The sequence below is a fragment of the Neomonachus schauinslandi genome, chromosome 7 (assembly GCF_002201575.2).
Source record: "Neomonachus schauinslandi chromosome 7, ASM220157v2, whole genome shotgun sequence".
NCBI lineage: Eukaryota > Metazoa > Chordata > Mammalia > Carnivora > Phocidae > Neomonachus > Neomonachus schauinslandi.
The window spans coordinates 5866962-5879149 of record NC_058409.1 but is presented as its reverse complement, the minus strand read 5'-3'; the positions used below and the strand labels follow the sequence as shown (position 1 = coordinate 5879149).

General features: G+C 48.8%; 1 protein-coding gene across 1 annotated transcript in view; it reads left to right on the top strand.

The window, feature by feature from the left end:
• RASGEF1C (RasGEF domain family member 1C) overlaps positions 1–12188 on the top strand; it is an 838438-nt gene that overhangs the window by 626959 nt on the left and 199291 nt on the right. The gene's annotated exons all lie outside the window — the stretch shown is intronic.

Sequence of the window (12188 nt, the reverse complement as noted above, 5' to 3'; positions counted from 1 at the left end):
GTTGTTCTGGGGTTTTTGTGGTGTTCTTGCCCCTGGATGATGGCCTGTATATGTTTGGCAAGTGATACTGGTTTTCCTTTTATTGTTGTGTCCTTTTGTAGTGCATTTATTTAGGCTTTCAAAAACTTAGTCACTTTTCTAGGAAAAACGTTAAGGAAACGGTTGCATACTTGGCACAAGCATATGGCGAAAACTGCGGAGAAGCTCCCAGGAGAAGCCACTTACCCTCGTCGCTCTCCATGTGGGGACGCTGAGGCCCAAAGAGGTCTGTACCCACCTGTGTCTGAAGAGGAGTTGTTTTAGGTCCTCTTTCTGGGCTGGATGTGACCACGCTGCGATCCGCCGCTTGGAAGCCTCCTCAGAGGTTGAATCTCCAGGGCTGAGTTCCTACAGGGGTCAGTGGTTGCTAATAATGACCGGGCTCAGATTGGTTCTTGCTCCCCATCGTCTTCCCGGCGTCTCTCGCAGAAAGCTGGACCCAGGCCTAGCTGATCCTCCGCACACTAAGCAGCGCACTGAGAGCGTAGCTAAGGGACACAGAGGTCCTCATAGGTGGTTTTGTTGTCATCTGAGAGTTGCTAGCATTTTGCTGACTTTGTGCCAACAGAAAGGTTACCATATTCCCTCTCCTCCTCTCCTTCCGTCTTCGCTCAGCCACTAGTGATTTACCGCTCCCGGAGAGGTCCTGTGTTTTCCAGGCCCTGGGGCCACAAGGTGATCCTGCCCTCAGAGAAGGGGCCAGAAGTTGGAGAGGCGGCGCAGAGGTGGTCCCCAAGCAGGGGTGGGATAACGCATTAGGTCAACGCTGCCAGACGGGGAGGACCCCGGGACCTGTCCCAGACCAGTAGGCACCCGTCTGTCTGTATGGTGCACAGGGCTCACACTATTTCTCACAGCCACCAAATGACACAGTTGGAAGGTTTCCCGTTAGTAGGTGGGATTTTCGACTTCTCTTGAAAAAAATCCAAAGATGAGCAACCCCGAGTGTGTCTATCTGAAGAGTGCACCGTGGCCCCTGGGATGATGGGTGCAAGCTTCCTTGGTTCTCCTGCCCAGGTGCCTCACTCGCTGATGTTACCTAATAGCCCCCATTGCAGTCTGAGCTTGAGACCCCAGCGTAGTGGAGGCGGGCTGCCCTGACTTTGCCAGGAACAGTGCCATAAGAGCCTGGCCTCGAGTAGGAGCTTCACAGAGAGAAGGGGGGTGGGGACAGGTGCGCCAGGCTGAGGGCACAGGATGTACAAGTGCATGGTAGCAGGGACCATGCATGCGTGGGCACTGGGCAAAAAAGGATTGCACTTCCGCAGTTGTGAAATCGTAAAGTTTCCCTAACCTTTACAACTGCATTTAGTAATTTATGTGGCTGGGTGAAAAAGTTGGCTGTGGAGAATGAACGAATTCTTAGTTTTTGCTAGAAGTTAAAGCCCTCGCTTTGAATTCATTATCTTTTGTCTTGGTTGGTGAATTGGTGTCCGCCAGCCGCTGTAACAAATTACCACAACCTTGCTGGTGTAAAACAGCACACAAATTTATTTTCTCGCAGTTTTGGAGACCAGAAGTCCAAAAGTCAGTTTTACTGGGCCAAAATCAAGGTGTCAGAAGGGCCCCACTTTCTCGGGACGCTCTAGGGAAGAATCTGTTCCTTGTCACTTCCAGCTTCTGGCGCCTGCCAGATTCCTTGGCTTTTGTCTCCTTATTCCAGTCTGTGCCTCTGTGGTCACATCCCCTTCCCCTCTTCCAGGTCAAATCTCCCTCTGCCTCCCTTTTATAACACTTGTGATTGCCTCTAGGGCCCACCTGGTTAATCCAGGAGAATCTCCCATCTCCAGATCTTTAATTTAATTGTATCTATAAAGACCTGTTTCCATATAAGTATTTTTACAGATTCTAGGGATTAGGACCCGATATCTTTGATGGCCATTATATATCCTGCTACAGTCAGGCTCTTGCTTTTAGGTGCCTTCCCCAAGAATAGCCTTGTGTTGCTAATCCCAGATGCTCAAGACATGGCCACAGGACGTTGACCAGAGGGCTACCAGTATACCCTCTATGCCCAACGCACACACCCAAGTCCCCTGGTCCCAGAACTTCAGACTGGACCCATCATAGTCAGAAGGTGAATGTAGGCATCAGTTAAAGACCCCATCCTTCACCGGCATGGCGCCACATACCCAGTTGGACCGAATAGTTCTCACAGTTTTTCTAGAAGTTAGGTCTTACTACGTCCTATAAATATGACGCTCACTCCATCCTGCCATCTATGCATGTACATACTCTTCCCGCTCATCTCTTCCCTGCAAGAAGCAGGCATGGTTTTATTCCCCCAGAATCAAGAGGGGCCAGGACACACACATACACACACACACACACACGCGGTCTATTCGCTTGCATGGTGGTCTTCACGAGGGCTTGTCATGTGCGTAGGGGGCTTGTTTCTCATTTCATCTGAGGAATCAGCCATCCAGGGAGATTACATGACATGGGGGAGACCTCACCTTTTCGTCCTAGACTTCTTCCGGCTCTGGGAACCCCATCATATTTGACACCCCTTTCCTCCCTGTAACAGTTCAGTTCATGGACGGGTGCCACAAAGGGACTAAGCTGGAGTTGATGGGGCATAGACTCTGGGGTCAGGTCACTTGCCTTGCCACCTCTCCAAGCCACAAGAACCTTGCAAAACAGAGTCCCTGCTCAGGGATGTGCAAATAAATGTTTGACAAGTGGCTCGCCATGGCTAATTTCAGGTTATCATTGTGAGGTCCCTAAGCATGGAATTGAGAAGAGACGCGTGTGTTTGGCTCTCAGGAGCTCACATCCCGCCTGCAAGACTCCCATGGGCACTCTCAGACAGAGGGCTTCGCAGAGACCAGCTGGAGAGGGGCTCAGCGCTGGAAGTGATCTCCCCACTTCCCCCTCCTCCTTCCCATCATCATGCCATTCCTCCCTCAGTCAGTCTTATTCATCGGGGCTTTCCCAAGTTCACAGAAAACTTCTGGAAATTTTGTGATGTAACATTAGTAGACAGTGCTTTTAAACTGAAAGATTATTTTTATATTTAGTGAAATTTGCTTATAAAGGAAGATGGACTTGAGGTAACAAACACCCTAAGGAGGAAGTTCTGGAGATTAATTTGATGCAAAAATAAGCAATTTCATCTGATCATCTGCCTCTTTCGTTTTCAAAGGGAATCTTTCCCTGAAAAAAAAGTTTGGCTTTTTTTTTTAATAGCCAAATTTTGGCAGGTTAAACAAGACTCACACTTTCTTAAAAGTATTTTTTAGTACAATTGAGAATATATGTTGCTTCTCCCTTTGTTCTTTGTGAAATCCTAAAATGACAGGGACACCACAAACTTTTTTATTAAAAATAGAAATGCCTTGCAGGCAGGAAGCAGAATCTCCTGTTATCACAGGGATTCCTGTGGTGCGGTAACTTTAACCCATGGAGTCCCAGTGAGGCCAGAGGCAGGAGGAGGCTGTCCTGACCCCAAGCCAGGCCCTCGGGTCCCTGTGTCTTTGTGTGAGAACCCTGCCGTGGGACCTCTGCCTTTGCTCTCACTTCTGCGAGGAGGCATCTGCTTTTGTCCCCATTTCGTCAGTATGGTGTTGCCCAGAGAGGCCACAGCCTCCTCTCAGTCCTCCCTGATGGCCCAGTGGCCTCCCCGACCTGGGGGCCTCACCCAGGAGAGTAGACCTGCCCCTCCTTTCCTAGCACACCACATACACAGACCCAACCCTCAAACCCACTCTCACGCCCATACACGCTCACACTGACACACACTCCCACGTACCCAACGCTCAAACTCGCACACGTCTGATGCTCAAACACACATTCACACTCCTACACATTCCCACACCACACACGCTCGTATGTATTCACACAGCAACATGGCTCACTCACTCACACACACACCCCTGACACTCAGACACTCACACTCAGACACACTCTCTCAAGCACACTACTCGGGAATTTTCTGAGGCAGAAGTCCAACTGGCATGCATGTCCTCTGTCTGGGTGGGGAGTACCCAACCTGAGAACTGGACTAATGTCTAATCTATACTAGGCTCGTGGACTTCAAGGTCAGCCCCTTCACTGCTGAGGAGCATGGGATGGTGGTGGAAGAAGCACCTTTACGAGTAAGGAGGGGGGTGGTCCCAGTCAGGCTGGGCCCACGGAGTGAGCCCCTAGCCCTGTGGGGCGCAGGCTGAGAAGCATGGGATGGTGGTGGAAGGAGCATCCTTAGTCGGGGGAGAGGGGTGGTCCCAGTTTGGCTGGACCCACGGAGCAAGCCCCTAGCCTGGTGGGGTGCAGGCTGGATCCCTCACAGTGAGGGCAGGGCTTTCATGGTGAAGCTGATGCTTGGAGAGAGGGAGAGATTTTCCAAAACTACAGCCACATTTTCAGAACACAGACCCCAGCCTGCCCACGGTGAATTTGACCTCTCCCCTTGTCCTCTAGACCTCAGACAACCCCTGCTCCCCTCCACCATCCCAGGTATTCCAAAGGTTATAAAGACTCCAGGCGTTCAGTGCTCCTAGTTCTAGCCATGTGTCCAGGGAACGTTGCCTCTCGATCTGGTCATTGTCATTGTCTGTCTCTTGGAGGTTGAACGTCCCCTGCGTGTGTGGAAGAACCTCGTCCTGGTGCCTTTGGTCCTGAGTCGCCTGTATGAGCTCTCAAGCCATTTTGCAGAAGGGTTGTTAGAACCCCCAGACCCCCAAGGCAAGCCGGGCAGAGGGGCCGCAGTCCCCTTTCAAAGGGCTAGTCTCCATCCTGCTTCTCATCTGGAGCCTTTTCTGGCGTTTATCTCGGCTTTTCTCCATCTAGAACCTTTGTTCACTCACTTTCCCCCTCAGATTTAAGAGTAGGGCCCTGAAAAGCTGTTTGGAAGCTCTGGATGCCAGGGTGGGGTGTGGGCATGGGGCATGCGCTGAGCTGGGGTGGTTAGGCCACAGCAACCTCTGTCCCAGGGCCAGACATTTCTCGAAGCCACCTCGGGAAGATTTCACCATCCTGCCTGTGCAAGGGAGGGAGGGATAGAGGGGGGCCAAGACTTACTATTGTTGCCACGGCCTGGATGGACAGAGAAAGTGGAGTCAGAAGCAGCAACGTCTGTTGGGGGCCAAGAGGAGTTTCCTGATGTCAACATGGCCCCGGACCCCACGGGGGGTGGGCGGGGAGTGGGAAGTCTTCTCATCAGGGGTGAGGTAGGCATCTGTCCATAGGTGTGAGCTATCTCTCTCTATGTGAGCTACTTCTCACCCCTTGGGGTAGGATTGTAAGGGCTTATGCTGATTTGGGGGGCAACAGGAGACCCCGTGCCATCACTCGGATAGCACCCGGCTGTGACTTACTCAGGTCTTTGGCCTTGGAGTCAGAGGTGCCCTGTCTGGGTCCTTGGCCCAGGACCCGGAGAGGATCAGATGAGATCGGTCCTGAAAGTATTGGCTTCCTGGGTGCCCCGTGCACCTGCTACTTGGCATCTCACACTCCCCAGGAGCGGGAAGACCCTTGGGGGACCCTGGTCCCGTCCTTTTACGCACTGGAAGGTGTGCTCAGACAGAGCTTTCTCCTTCTTGTGGCCCTTGTTCTTCTGGGTGAGCGGAATGGGGGAGCCATGGAGAAGTCAGTGAAGTCAGATTGCGCTGGATGACAATCCCATGCCTACCAATATCTAATGCATATAGCAGCACATGGTAAGATGGTGTATATGGGACGTGGGGAAATATTGTGACCATACAAAGCACCCACGGGCAGTAGAAAGGGAATTTCTGTCCTATATCCAGTACCTTCCTCCAAGGCAACCACTGCACCCCCCTGAACCCCCGGGTCTTGGATGCCCTTCCAGAAATACTATGTGTCTCCCCACCCTTCCCTGCATAACTTAATCATGTTCTGCGAGCTGCTTTTTCCCTTGACACATCTTGGAGATGTAGCTTGTTTTCCAAGCGAACACAGAGCCTCATCATGTTCTCTGTGGAAGACCACCTGCCCGTGGTCCCACGGTGGCCCTGCCAAGTGGCTGCACTGTGGTCACTTACCGGGTCCCTGCTGTCCCCTGTCTTCAACGACCGCAAGCAGCGCTGAGCAACCGTCCTTGTGCACACACGCCCCTCTGCACAGCTATCTGTTGGATCCATGCCTGGCAAGCGCTCTGGTCAACAGATGTGTACATTTTTAATTTTGAAAGATTGCCAAATTGCCTTCCAGAAAGGGTGCGCAAATTTAAACTCTCGCTTGATTGTCAAACTGTTTGATTGTCGCTGATCTCATAGGTAAAAAATGGAGTCTCGGTGGAGCTTTTGATAGGGATGGTAGGGATTCCAGAAGGGCATTCTGATGTGAATGGCAAGAAAAATGCCTGGGAGAGCAACTTTATTCCATTTCTCTATTTTTCTAAAATGGTAAGAGCCTGGTGTCAATGCTGGGTGGGTTTTTTTTGTTTGTTGGTTGGTTGGTTTGTTTTTCCACTTCATCTCGAAAGAGTGCAGAGAGAAGCCTGCCAAGAGAGAGCTGCAAGAAAGGAGGGATGGCGCTTAGTTAATGAAAGAGCTTACTGAATAGATGTCTGCATGCAGGAGATTTTATGTTGAAATTAGATTTACGCTTTCTTGTGCAAAGACCTTGAAAACCACTCCTTGGCAGCCCCCCTCACCACAGGATTCTCCCAAACTGTGCATGAGCGGCTGGGAGCCTCCTGGCTGGGTGTGGACGCAGCTGGTGGTCCTGAGGACAAGGACGCTTTAACCAGCCTCGCTGCCCCTCCTGGGGCTCTGGCGGCAGCACCCCCAGCTCCCCACCAAGAAGGCTGCTCGGATCTCAGGGCCAGAGGCACCTCCAAGAACATACGTGCCTGACAGAAGGACTTCATAAGTGCACTTTGGCCCAGAGGAAGGGGAATCGCAGGGGAGAATTAGAGAGCAGAGCCCTAGAGCACTCTCATGAAGGCATTTCAGATTCCCAACCTTTCCCGAGTTGGGATATGAGCCTTTGAGTCATCTGCAGAGTGTCTGCTCCCCTTCGTGAGGTACCGCTGTAATTCTAGAAGGATTCCCGGGATGCCAGGGAAGACTCCAAAAATGATCTGTGAGCAGCTCCCCCCCTTCACATAATTGTCTCCCATGCCTTCGTGGTCTTTACAGTACCTGGAATGTGCCCACGTCCCCACCCCACCCCTGGGGAACTTCCTGATATTTTGCAGAATAATGTTATGAAAATTTCACCCGAACATTAGATTGTAGTGGTGGTGGGTCAAGTTGACCCTTGAACAATGGGGGCGTTAGGGGTGCCAGCACCCCGTGCCATCGAAAATCTTGCGTGTAACTCTGACTCCCCCAAAATTCAGCTACTATTGACCAGAAGCCTCACCCAGAAGCATTAACACATATATTGTATGTTATATGGAGCATATACTGTATTCCCATATTAAGTAAGCTAGAGGAAAGCAAATGTTATTAAGAAAATCCTAAGGGAGAGGGGCGCCTGCCTTTGGCTCAGGTCATGATCCCAGGGTCCTGGGATCGAGTTCTGCTTCTCCCTCTGCCTGCCGCTCTCCCTGCTTGTGCTCTCTCTCTGACAAATCAATAAATAAATAAAAATCTTTTTTTTAAAAAAAAGAAAATTGTAAGGAAGAGAAAATATATTTATAGTACAGCACTGTAGGCATCAAAAATAAATAAATAAATGAAAGTGGATCCCAGCAGTCAATCCCATGTTGTTCAAGGGGCAACTGTCTTGAAAACCATTGAATTATACACTTTAAATGGCAGAATATTATGGTATGGGACTTATATCCCAATAAAGCTGCTCAAAAATTTTTAATGTTTCCATTAGAAGATAGCTATTGGTTTGTTGGTTTGTTTGTTTTTAATGTGTAAGGGGACAAAAATACATCCTCTGCCCAGACGTGTTGAAGTCTGAAGGGTAGGATAAGTTGTGAGCTCCTGTGTGACCCAGACACTCAGCACCTTTGCCCGGCGGGGGCAGGGGGGGTTGCCCAAACTGCACACGGGGCCTCAGACTCAGCGGCTCTCACCTGACCTGGACTCAGCCAGGAAGGCAAAAATAGCTGACCGCCAAAATTACCCTCAGCCATGTTAAAAAGAAAGCGTCTGTCCCTGCTCAGAAAGCATGGGGGGCATGTTTTTATATAGAAATTCTGCACTTTCATACTCGTGTGCAAATGTATCCCGTGTACAGTAACATACAGGACATAAGAATGCAAAATATCATTTTTAGCGCTGTTTAATCTTATCGCCTCGCTTTCGACTGGGGATGGGGTGGCTGGGTGATGGACATTGGGGAGGGTATGTGCTATGGTGAGTGCTGATGAAGCAGGGGGAATCGGAGGGGGAGACGAACCATGCACCTAGAATGAATTTTAGCAAGTTAAATGTTCGTCTGTTATGACCATATTCACATCCCTTTAAGGGACGTCCAATCACTCCTTCAGAAACACTGTATTGACGGGCACCTGGGTGGCTCAGTCTTTAAGTGTATATATTATGAAATAATCACCATAATAAGATTAGCGATCATCTATCCCCTCACATAGTTAACATTTTTTCCTTGTGAGGAGAACTCTAAAGAGCTACTCTCTTAGCAACTTTCAGATGTACAATAGAGTATTCTTAACTGCAGTCCCCATGCTGTGTATTATATCCCCAGGATTTACTTATCTTATAACTAGAAGTTTGTACCCTTTGACCTTCTTTACCTGGTTACCCCATCTCCTGCTCCCCACCTCTGTCAACCACCAATCTGATCTCTGTATCTATGAGTTTGGGTTTTTTTAGATTCCATATATGAGATCATACAGTGTTCGTCTTCCTCTGTCTGACTTACTTCACTTAGCATAACACCCTCATGTTCCATGCCATGCAAATGGCAGGATTTCCTTCTTTTTTATGGCTGAGTCATATTCCATTGTAAACATATACTATAATTTTTTGATCCATTCATCTGTGGATGGACACTTAGCTTGTTTTCGTGTCTCGACTATTGTAAATAATGCTGTAGTGAACATGGGGATGCGGATATCTGGAAAATTTTTAATCCTGGTCAGAAAGGATAATGACAATTCTGTCATCCCAGGAAAACAGTGGGAAAATTAAAAATTAAAATAAAATCATTAAAATGGGGGAAATAAAATCATTAAAATTGGGGAAATAAAATCAAGAAATGGGCAGAAGACATGAACAGACATTTCTGCAAAAGAGACATCCAAACGGCCAACAGACACATGAATAAGTACTCAACATTGCTCAGCATCAGGGAAACCCAAATCAAAGCGTCAATGAGATACCACCTCACACCAGTCAGAATGGCTAAAATTAGCAAGTCAGGAAATGACATGTTGGCGGGGATGCGAAGAAAGGGGAACGCTCCTACACTGTTGGTGGGAATGCAAGCTGGTGCAGCCACTCTGGAAAACAGTATGGAGGGGGCGCCTGGGTGGTTCAGTTGGTTAAGCGACTGCCTTCGGCTCAGGTCATGATCCTGGAGTCCCGGGATCGAGTCCCTCATTGGGCTCCCTGCTCAGCGAGGAGCCTGCTTCTCCCTCTGACCCTCTTCCCTCTCTTGCTCTCTGTCTCTCATTCTCTCTCTCAAATAAATAAAATCTTAAAAAAAAAAAGAAAAAGAAAACAGTATGGAGGTTCCTCAAAAAGTTGAAAATAGAGCTACCGTACAACCCAGCAATTGTACTACTAGGTATTTACCCCAAAGATACAAAGGGTTACATGCACCCCAATGTTTATAGCAGCAATGTCCACAATAGCCAAACTGTGGAAAGAGCCGAGATGTCCATCAACAGATGAATGGATAAAGAAGATGTGGTATATATATATAATGGAATATTATGCAGCCATCAAAAAAATGATATCTTGCCATTTGCAACGACGTGGATGGAACTAGAGGGTATTAGGCTAAGTGAAATAAGTCAATCAGAGAAAGACATGTATCATATGATCTCACTGATAGGAGGAATTCTTAATCTCAGGAAACAAACTGAGGGTTGCTGGAGTGGTGGGGGGCGGGAGGGATGGGTGGCTGGGTGATAGACATTGGGGAGGGTATGTGCTATGGTGAGCGCTGTGAATTGTGAGACTGTTGAATCACAGACTACCTCTGAAACAAATAATACATTATGTTTAAAAAAAAAAAGAAGAAGAAGAAGATAGTAGGAAGGGAAAAAGGAAGGGGGGGAAATTGGAGGGGGAGATGAATCATGAGAGATATGGACTTGAGAAACAAACTTGAGGGTTCTAGAGGGGAGGGGGTGGGGGATGGGTTAGCCTGGTGATGGGTATTGAGGAGGGCACGTTCTGCATGGAGCACTGGGTGTTATACGCAAACAATGAATCATGGAACTCTACATCAGAAACTAATGATGTAATGTATGGGGATTAACATAACAATAAAAAATTAAAGAAAAAAAGAAGATAGCAGGAGGGGAAGAATGAAGGGGGGAAATCGGAGGGGGAGATGAACCATGAGAGACAATGGACTCTGAGAAGCAAACTGAGGGTTCTAGAGGGGAGGGGGGTGGGAGGATGGGTTAGCCTGGTGGTGGGTATTGAGGAGGGCACGTTCTGCATGGAGCACTGGGTGTTATGCACAAACGATGAATCATGGAACACTACATTAAAAAAATGAATGAATTAATTAATTTTAAAAATATTGGGGAAATAAACCTTTTAATCCCATTCGTCCCTGAGGCAACACTGCCCAGTAGTTTGGAGCATTTTAAGTGCTGAAGTCAAATCTCCTTGGTTCCCAGTCACAGCCCCCCAGGCTCTGTTCCAGAAAGTAAAGGGGGGTCATGGTAGGTCCAGCCTCGAAGGCTGATGGGAGCTTTGATTCACACCTGTGTGGGAACTCTTGGCCCAGTGCCTGGCACATAGTGAGTTCTCAATAAGATGAGTTACTCTGAATATTCCTGAAGGCCAGTATTCTTCACGATCCATGCTCTCGCTTCCCTGAATAAAGTAGATTTACAGTCACTCTACTCCACATACATTTATTGAGTAAGGATGGTGTGCCAAGACCTAGTGAGAAATATAAAGATAGAAGTGTCAGCCGGTGTACTTATCAGGGGATGAAGGTATTCCAAGATGCACGAGCATGGGGGTGGCCCAGAGCAGGGGAGCACATCCGGCGGGGGCCCTGGGAGGGGACAAGCCAGCCCTGGGAGGTAGTGGGAGCTGAGCTTTGAGGAGGGCAGGTTTCCCCCAAGTGGAGCAGGGAGGACAAAAGAACAGAGGGATGAGAGAATAGGGAACTCGCAGGGCGGGACAGAGACAGACCAGGGGTCCATAGTCTCGAGCAGGGAGGGGGCGGAGGAGTTTGGGGAGAACCAACAGGAAGACTGTTACTTCTTATTTGAGAAAATAGTATTTTGAAATACAAATACAGAAAATACAGCCCAATAAAACCTTAGGGCATGCAGATCTCCCTGGAAGATAGGGATTCTCCAGAGCCAAGACATGGTTTTACTTTTGCCTTTGTAAAAGCCGCATTTACAGATGTAAAGCTCTAGGCAATAGGGCCGAGCGGAAATGAGTCGAAGCCTCAGTCCCTGTTTCACCTGCTGTAGGAGGACTCTTCCCAGGCCAATTCTGTGCAGATTAAGGAGTCCACATAGGACTTCCAGATGTCCCCAAGTGGCCAGGTGGTTTTGCTGATCTTTGCTGTTATGTATTTTTTAAAGATTTTATTTATTTGTCAGAGAGAGAGAGAGCATAAGCAGGGGGAGCAGCAGAGGGAGAAGGAGAAGCAGGCTCCTCACTGAGCAGGGAGCCCGATGCGGGGCTCGATCCCAGGACCCTGGGATCATGACCTGAGCCGAAGGCAGACGCTTAACCGACTGACCCACCCAGGCATCCCGATGACATCTTAGTTTTGATGGAAACTGGTATATTCCACTTTTTAATTTTTGTGATGACACATTGCGGGCCATTAAAATTATGTTTTTAGGGTCACCTGGGTGGCTCAGCTGGTTAAGCGTCTACCCTCGGCTCAGGTCGAGATCCCAGGGTCGTGATCTCCAGGTCCTGGGATCGAGCCCCGTGTTGGGCTCCCTGCTCAGTGGGGAGCCTGCTTCTCCTTCTCCGTCTGCCTGCCTCTCTGCCTACTTGTGCTCTCTCTATCTGTCAAATAAATATTTATCTGTGTGAGAGAGAACACAT